Source organism: Taeniopygia guttata, chromosome 2 (genome assembly GCF_048771995.1).
Source record: "Taeniopygia guttata chromosome 2, bTaeGut7.mat, whole genome shotgun sequence".
NCBI classification, from domain to species: domain Eukaryota; kingdom Metazoa; phylum Chordata; class Aves; order Passeriformes; family Estrildidae; genus Taeniopygia; species Taeniopygia guttata.
Genome location: NC_133026.1, coordinates 9,121,842 through 9,131,494, shown reverse-complemented (window position 1 = coordinate 9,131,494; position 9,653 = coordinate 9,121,842).

Here is a 9,653-nt window from a genome sequence, read left to right as displayed (position 1 = left end):
TTACACTGCTGTACCTCCTGATGAAATCTTTTCTTACTGTTTAGACCCAGTCTGGAAACCCCAAATCTCATTTTGTGGTCTCAGCCTTGTAGTGCCTGGAACTACCAAGGGTTTGGGTCTTCTTTGTAGCTGCCCATCAAGTGCTTTTAGTTACAAGAGTGTCCCTTAGCCTTGTCTCCAGAAAGGCAGGACAGACTCAACTCTCTTGGCCTCTTCTTGTGAGCCATGAGCTCCCAACCTCGTGCCATTTTGGTAAGCCTCCATTTCACCTGCTGCAGTTTCGTCCTATCCTTCTTCAGTTGAAGCCCAAACCAGACACAAAAGCATAGATGGGATTTCATGAGAGTCCAGTGCTCTGTTCATTGCCAGCTATCAGCCAGACATCAAACCACCGATTTCTCCCCATCTCTTCATGAAATCAAGGGGCACCTAAAAATCTGCAGGCATCACAGCCTTGAACACCAGTGTTCCTGAGGCAATTCATGTTGTATTTTCAGCTGTGCCCAGAAGTTTCTCAGTTTTAACAGATCTGAGCAGCTCAGCATTCATCTTAGACATGACTCCTGTTGGTACCCACAAATGAGGCATCTGCCTTGCATGCAGGGGAGCCTAAGCCTGTGATCAAGGAGCAAAAGAACAGATGATTCACAGAAAGACAGCAAATAACCAGCAAAGTCTACTGTGACAGCTCACTGCCAGTCCGCTGTCAGTGACCCTACAGATCTTCTCTTTTCCAGGATACTGGCTGCCTGTGACATTTTTTCTTCATCCAACATTCAAATTAGAATGATCAGAGGCTGACCCACAGAGTCTAGTTCATCACGAATTTTGTCTTACTGATTGCATAAATAATCACAGGCAGGAAAGTGCCTTTTACATCAGTACACAATTGCATAAGCTTTTGTAAGAACATCAGGAGGAGTAAGTTGAGTGGTAAAGGCATGCTTGAATTGTCTTATTTATCTTGTAAGTCTAAAGGCCTGTCATCTGCAAAGTGACAAAGCTGTCTGTTTAACCTAGACTGATCTCCATTTTCTAACCTATTAATGCATTTGGAGGGCATGGGTAAACAACAGTATTTAACACTGACGTTCTTTGGGATACTCTTTTCTCTGGGCTCTGAGAGATTCTGTATATTTTGCACCTTTTTTTTTTTTCTTTTGAGGCATTAATGGCAGAATCATGAGCAAATTCAAGGGATTAGGATGGAATTCTTTCTTAAACAAAAGAAATGTTCAAAAGCAAAGGAATAGGCAACCTGCTATGCAAATCAAAACTATGAGGTTAAGTACAAAATAGACACAGAATTGCCTGGAGGAATACGATGAAAAGAGGCACAGATCTGTGAAAACATGACAAGGATAAGGTTATCGGCTTCCTGCATTCAACAAAATATGGAGACTGCACTGTGAGGTCAGACTGATAGAAAAATCTGCCTTTTGTGTGACCCACCTCATCTTTGGTCTTCAAGGAAAGATGGACAAATGCAGCACAGAGGTTGCTTCATCTCGGTTAGTGAAATTTCTGAATAAATTCTCTCCATTTCATCCGAGTGACGTGTCTTTCCAACAGATGATTGAAGGTCATAGGAAGGAAGATTGGAGACTCTGTTTGGTTATGCAGTTGGGGTAGCAAATAGAGAAAATGAGTCACAAGCTCTAATATTAAACATAGATGTCTTTCCATTTCCCAGAAAGTGGTCTTTATATGCAGGCTCTGAGCCACTCAGCCAGCTGGCACAGGAGCCCGAGACACCTTCTGAGCATTCTTTCATGTCACTGTGGCAGAATTTTCCTCTGTTCCCTTCTTTTCTGGCACAGCTATGGAGCCTGCTTGTGGCTGGCCGGTCTCTTCAAGCTTCAGATCTGTGCTCAGCATCACAGCTGGGCCCTGCTGCTACCAGAGCTAATTAGAGTCCTGCAGGTCACTGCCTTCATGAAGATATTTTTGTTGTTTTGTACCAAGTACCCCATTCCCTGGCTACTGGCACTTATCCTGCTTTCGGCACTGAGCCCTAAAGCTCTAAGACACCAGTGAAGCCAGACTCTCAGTACAATAATTAGGCTGAAACACAGAAGAAAAGCAATCTATTTTCTCCTGTCACAGCTAGCATCACTTCTTAGGTCTTCTCTCCCACTCCCCTCCCAGATTACTGTGTGGTGTGTGTAATGGTAGCGTGCTCTAATTGATCGATGCTAGATGGGGAGCTGTGCTGGAGGGCTTGTGAGGTGGATCTTACAGAGGAACAACTCTTGTTCACCTCTAAGGGGGAAGTTTCACAGGCAGAGAGGGCAAGCTCACAGCTCACCTCTCTGGGGTACAGACCCTATCCCTGCTGCTGCTGTCAGTGCTCACCCACCCTATGTCCCTCACATAGGCTCAGCTAGGACCCTAAACATCCATTTCTGCTTTTCTTCCTGTATGGTAATGCTGTTTTCTCTGTAGTGATACAGACTGGCTGCTAAAAGGTCCAAAGATCAGAGTAAATGCAAGGGAAGCAGTTAGACCACAGAATCTGCATGGGAGGACATAACATTTTTGCCTGGGAACTGAAGGCTGAGCTGACTCACAAAGCTTTATTCTAAGTACCTGGGCTGTGACTGGGAGAAAACAAATGAAAACTGACTCTGGTCTTCCCACCTTTTCTTGGGAATATTTAGCCTTAAAAATGTCCATGTACTAAGCAAAGATCAGCCCAAGAGAGAGATGCTGCTCCTCTCCATAAAGTATTTGTGTCATTCTCTCAAGGGTGCTACACTTAGACGCCTATGTCAAGAAAATCATAGACTCATTACAGAATCAAAGAATAGTCTGGCTTGGGAAGGACCTTAAAGACCATCTAGCTCCAACTCCCTGCTGTGGGCTGGGACACCTTTCACTAGACCTGGTTGCCCAGATCTTCATCCAACATGGCCAGAAACATTTCCAGGGATGGGAAATGAACACTGACTTTTGCATCCTGAGCTCAAAGAACATCAGTAAAAGACTAGCAAGGAAAGAGTGGAGCCTTCAGATGTGCAGTGAATGTCTGAAGAGGAAATGCTGTGGCAATGGTAAAACAAGAGACACTTTCTTACGCAGGTGTATGACAACTGTGTGGTTAGGTATGGAACAAATCCCATTCTCAAAGAGGCAAAAGTGAAGCACTGTTTTACTGATCAACTTCAGTGATAGTTGCCAAGGGTTATATCCATGCAACATCCAGAAATAGGCCCTTTGTGCTTAATTTCCAGGCAAGGTAAAAACCTTTTTGAATAATGAAAATATGTGAATATGGATTGCATACTGTGCTGAAGCCTCTGGAGCTTGACTCACTGGGGTGCTGGAGGTGTCTAACTGCTGGTCTATGTGCTAACTTCCAAACCAGCCATCTTCCAGACCTCCTTGGTACCTAAATTATATAGATACCATGGCTCTCCTCCCATACAGAAATCCCTGTGGCACCTGAATTTCAACTACTGCTGCTCCCTATCTCAGGTTCACAAATCAAACATTTCCCTACTTGCTGTGCTCATGGGACCTGAGCTATTCCACGCTGCAACAAAAACATACATATTCATTAAGGCACAGGGAACAAGAAGCTGTAAAGAGTTGATTCTGCAGCCTTGAGGGCTGGATCCTTAGCTGCACTGGAGGAGAGGCAGCACTGGCTGCCTTAGTCTGTACATACTGAGTTGCAAATGCAAAGGAAAAGGCTCCTGTTACATTGAGAACAACTTATTGGATTGACCAAGACAGCCCCATCCTATCTCAGTCAGTACCCCACTGGCAGAAAGTTTCCATAAAGAGGGGAGATCTGGCTGTAGGTTTCTGTCCCAAAAAACACCAAGCAGGGATTTTGTCTCAGGGATATTCAAAAGAGCTGTGGTTTACATGTGCAGCAGGGAGGAGTGTTTGGCTGTGTTTTGTGAGAAGATGCAAGGATATGGAGGAAAAGGATGGCTTCAGGACTTGGTACTCTGAGAAAGAGAAAAAATTTGTCAGTGAAACAGACGTCAAGCATCTCAGAGTCATCAAATTGCAGGTGAAGGTCTATCTGTGCAAGCACAGTGCAATGGCACCTGGAAAAACTGAGCAGTGGAAACTTTTGTATTTAGGGAATTAAACATTTCCTGTTTAAACAAATTTAATTAAAGGGAAGAGAAGAGAGTTTAAAATTTTACATTTAGATCTAGAGCATAAAGTGGCTGTTAGTATCCTGATCTGTTCTTGTAAATCTGGCCCCAAAGCTTTTACTCGCTTTTTTTAGTTTAAGTTAGTATTTTTAACAACTTGTTCTTTCTCTACAGAATTTTCTAAAAATAGCAAGGATATTAATATGGGTGGAAAAACCACAAAATCCAAAGACCCTAAGGGGTAGAGCCAACAGCAGACAAATGATCACCCTCTCCCCTGAGTGCAGGGCAGGCAGTTATCAGTGCCAGTCTAATTCCCCTGTCTCCTCTCTGATAGCAGCAAAACAAAAGGGGCCAAGCAAATCCCTGGTGCCACTCCAAGGAAGTTGCTCAGCCTGGGTTTGCCCAGCACGTTTAGCAGAGTGATGTATGCTAATGTGCATCTCCCCTGTGCATCTGCACCTGGCCTCGGGTCCACACCAAGTATCTGTCCATCACTGCATTTCTCTACTTGTGTTTTGGATTCCTGTGAAATATATTCTTGCCTCTTTTGTTTAACCTTTGTCTTCCAGTTTTTGTCTGCCTTGTGAGTTTTGCCTAATTAGGAACCTTTCAAATTCCCTTGTGGCCTTGAGTTTTCTCATGCAGAATTTGGAATTAGTGTATTATTTTGTGGCTAGTTTTCAGGGCCAGGTTCATGCTTTTTAAAGTGCTAAAATAACAATTAACAATACTTTGCACTTCCATACCACTTATTTTTTCCTCTGGGGATCTGAAAGCACTTTATAAGCAGCAATTAATTAAGATTCAACATTATGAGGGGAGGAATGTATAGGGACACATTTCTGCTGTAGGAATGCAGCCATTTCTGGGGTAGCTAGTAATAACTAGTTTAAGAGAGTTACTAGAACATATTGAATACCAGATAGCAGTTTTTAGACTGTAAAATACCAATGCAATACCCAGCTGAATTTGCAAAAGAGCTTTATAGAATCAGAATGAAACTACAGAAATTAATTTTGACTACAATGCCAAAGTCAGGCCCCCTCTTACCCATGGGCAGAAGTGCTGCTTCATGTCCTGCACAGAAGTAACCAGCCCTGATACCTGACTCGAACTGGGCCTTAAGGCTCCCACACATGGTGCTGGGACTCAGATTTGGTCCTAAATCCAGAGGAAATAGTGCCACCTACTGAGCCAGCACCCCACCAAGGACCAGTGCTCAGGGTGAATTCCTGTAATGAGTGATACCCACACCCAATATGCAAAATCCAGTCTGTTTTCTACGTGATGGATATACAATACACGTACAGATAGGCAGACAGCAGAAGAGTCAACATGCCAGAAAAGATGGAAACTTGAGCTTGTGTGATTATATCACTATTTTATGACAGCAAGGAGAAAAGACCTGAGTATGGACTGAAGCACCAGCACCAGCTGTGTATTTTGAGGCCCCACAGTAACTAGCAGTCATGTCTTGTCTTTGCTTCCACAGCCTTCAGCATGTTAATGAAGGAAATAGTGTTTATTATTTTCAACACTCATCCTCCCTACAAGGATAGTATTAATGATGTAAGGAAGTAAACAACCCACCGAGCCACAAAGCTCTAACAGTTATTAATTTCTGAGGAACTATCCTCACACCAATCTAGGAACTGGAGCATTGAAGAATGGTGTGAATAAATATGAACACAGACACATGCTGGTTTACAAATATCAGACACTGGTCCAGTTTGTCAAAACTGCTCCTTTTCAACAGTTTCATATTGGATGATGATAGCTAAATCCACACAGGTTTAGCCCCAGTTTTGCCCACACTTTTTGCTGCAGTGGCTGGTGCAGGCAGCATGGTTGAGGCTACTGATCCTAAAGCAACTCAAGCACAGACCAAGAGGCACCTGCACCCTCTCAGCTTCCATATAAGCCAGGACTTCTGATACCACCAGGGTGGTACAGCTATTTCCCTGTTGCTGCTGTGGCTGCACCATGCTGGGGCAGATCTTCTGGTGGAGTTCAGAGTGACTGGATAAAAACTAGGAGAAAGCCATGGTAAAACTTGTGCATGCCTGATGACTGACCATGCATGGTTCCCTCCTGCTTGCTGTCTCTTACATGTGACTCTTGACAGCTTGGCTGTACCCTGGTGTGGCTTGGAAAGAAGAGTTGGTGATTGCTCTCATCCAGGATACAGTAAATGGGAAATGGGATCCCAGATCTTCCTGCATAAGAGGAAAGCTGAGAGCTAGATGATTCCCATCTTAAATCAGTACTCTAAGTTCTGTCATGTAGTTCATAACATAACAAATGGCACCATCCAGTACTAGAATCCTGCCTTTATAGAAAGGGGTGATGGAGCAGATTTCAAAGGCATGAAGACAACTAACATTTCCAGTGAATCTCCTCTTCTTTCCTCACACATTATAAATATGGGAGACAGGAGCAAGCTCTGGAAGTCTTTATCAGTGCTTATGCCTTTGCATTGACTGCAATTAAAAAAAAAAAAAATCTAAAAATATTTAGGTAGCTGCATCCATCTCTTTTTCCTACTGCCCAGGCCCCTAAAATTTCAACCATACATGCAAGCTAGAGCAGCTGGATTCAGGCCACTTTCATAGATCCATAGAATGATAGAATAGTTTGGATTAGAAGGGACCTTTAAAGTTTATCTAGTCCAAACCCCTTGGAGTGAGAAAGTATATCTTCCACTTAATCACGTTGCTCAGAGCCCCATCAACATCCCTATTTCCAGGGATGGGGCCTCTACCACCTTTCCAGGCAGTAATGCTCATTAGCCCTCTGTGGTCACTCTTCAGGGCTTTTTGTGCAGTGTCAGGAGGTCTAGACCTCAGAGAACTCTGCAAAATCCAGGCAAAATCTGCAATTCAGGATCAGCTCTCAGCAGAGCTTAAGAGTGCAAAGTCAGCTCAAGGCTGATCCTTACTACAGGTAAAATTCAATACTGCAAAACCAAAAAAAAAAAAAAAAATTTAGAGTAAGACTGTAGGAAAAGCTGGGAGACACCATTTGGGGGAAGATTGCTTTTCTAAGCTGTCTCTGAGCTATCTACCTGAAAACTTTGTGAGTAGAAACAGGAGATTAGGTGAGAGGGGGAAGGGACAAGCCTGGGAAGGAGAACTAGACTTGCTTCTTCAGTTGTTGCTGAGGAGGAAGAAACAGATTAATAATCATTGTCTCTGACAGTATCTGCCAGCACCTGTGCAATAGAGACTGGCCAGAGAGGGGCTGGGGACCAGGGACTGGGGACCAGGGACTGGGGACCAGGGACTGGGGAGGGCTTTGCCACGTGCCTTGTCCAAGCAAGGCAGTCTGCCAGCCACTGCTGCCACAGGGAACCACCAGCTCTGCCTGTCTGCAAAGGCACTGCTGGAGGAATGAAGACAGAGATGTAAGTTCCTATCTTGGAGCATGTTTTACCCCCAAAGCTCTGTGTTACTGCAGGGACTCATCTTGCTGGAGCCTTTTAGAGATATAGGACTCTCATCAGGAAGCTCTGCTGCACATCATGGCAGCTGTCTCTTCTCTTCAACCACTTCTGTCTGAGGTCACTTATTGACCTGTTGGGAAAGGAATTCAATTTTTCTGAAAGGGAGCAGTTTCATTTTCTTATATATAAATCCACATTTGTTTACAAGCTGTTTGTAACATGGTACTGAGCACAAAGACCCTAATCCTCATCAAAGCCCTTGGGTATGTGTTCACTACAGGAGCAAACAAAAATAGTGATTGCTTTAGTTACCCACCCAGCAAACCTGGATGCCATTTAAGGATGCTGTTTCTTGCTGTCCCTCTGCAGAGCACTATCCTCAAAAATGAAAATAATTTCAAATAATCATTTCAGTTTCAGGTTGCTCAAAGCCAGGCACTTGTAGGGGCAGGCTGTCAATTTTCCTGCACCAATTAATGTATTGATAAAGCTTCTGGAGTAGTGACATTAACAGCATTATCTTACAAAGATACCTGCAGGTAATATCAACACAATTACTATTGAATCTGAAGTGGGGAAACTGGTGAGCCTGCCTTAACAGAATTACCAAGAAACGTTGAATTATTTCTACTGATATGGAAACTTATATAAGAACAAAGCACTGAGTGAGACGTATTTGTCTTTGTTGAGCAAAGCTGAAGCACAGATGTTCCCCAGGCCATTCTGGCCCATGCTGGTGATATATTCAGAGCTCTGGATGTTTCAAGTAAATACATCTTTAGCCACATTCCCTCCACTGTCCTTATTGCTTTTGCTTAAAGGAACAGACCTAAAGCAAAGGGCTACCCAGCTACAGAAAGGTGACTTACATCTGCAGCACCACAGGCAGGGCAGGAGGCTTAGCCCCAAGGTGGGATGTCAGAAGAAGGGGCTCTTACCAAGGTATGGATGGGCACAAGGCATTCATCCACTTTCACTCCTGCAGCAAAACCCAGTGGCCAAAACAGCGTTTAACAACCTCTGGACTTACTCCAGCCAGTGCAGAGATGTCAGCTTCAGGGTGAAGAGAGTGGGGAATGTGATCAGACAGGAACAGGCACAGGGCATCTCAGTGAAAACAAAGGAAAGGATGCCAGATGAGAGAGAGTTGGGATATGTCCATCTCAGCCCTACATAGTAAATGCCTCTACTCTCAAAATTTGAGCATGCCCTTATAAAATCTTAATGTGCCCTAGCCATGATCTGTCCCTTTTTCACTTAACCCATGTATGTATGCATGTACATATACAAATATATAATTTTAATATATAATAAGTGACCCATTGAAGAAACAAAGGAGCAAACACCACACAGGGTAAGCAATCCTACTCAGAGACATTGCTTTCCCTGTTTCACTTGCTTTGGTAGATTGCTATATTGTGCAGCGATATCTCCTCACTGTTTCCTCTTAATTATCCTTAATTCTATTAAACAGACAAACATCAACTGCAAATAATGCATGCTTAATTATGCAGTGTTGGTGGCTGATACTGTATTATCACCAGCTTTTCTTTTAATATTTTGGCAACACTCAAATGAAACTGCTACAATATGCTTAAATAGCCTCTATCAGAGTGATGGTCACGAATCCACTGCATGCAGAGTAACCTCACCTCTGCCCACAGAAGGCCAGCAGGGATGGTGAAAGGGAGCAGTTTCCATCCCAAATGAGCTTCCAGATGCCCTTGCTCGATATGGATCTGATGGCAGGAGGCTAGCAAATGGTTGCCAGGCGACCCCAGAGAGCGGCAGCAAGCACCGCCATGCAACACAAAACAATCATTTTCAAAATAAAGCAAAAATTCTCTGGGTTTTGTCATCATTATTATTTGTAATCGCTTCTGAGGATGGAGAATGCTTGTCAGACCAGATGGGACCAGAATATATAATGAAGGACACAGTACATTGCACAGGAACCAGAGGTAGCTGAGAGCAATAGGGCCCCAGGACTGTAACTATTGCATTAGGGACAAACAAAACCACAGGGACACCAGTAAAAGATGCATCTATTTTCACAATGACATTACAAAGATGCCATATGACAGACAGCATTT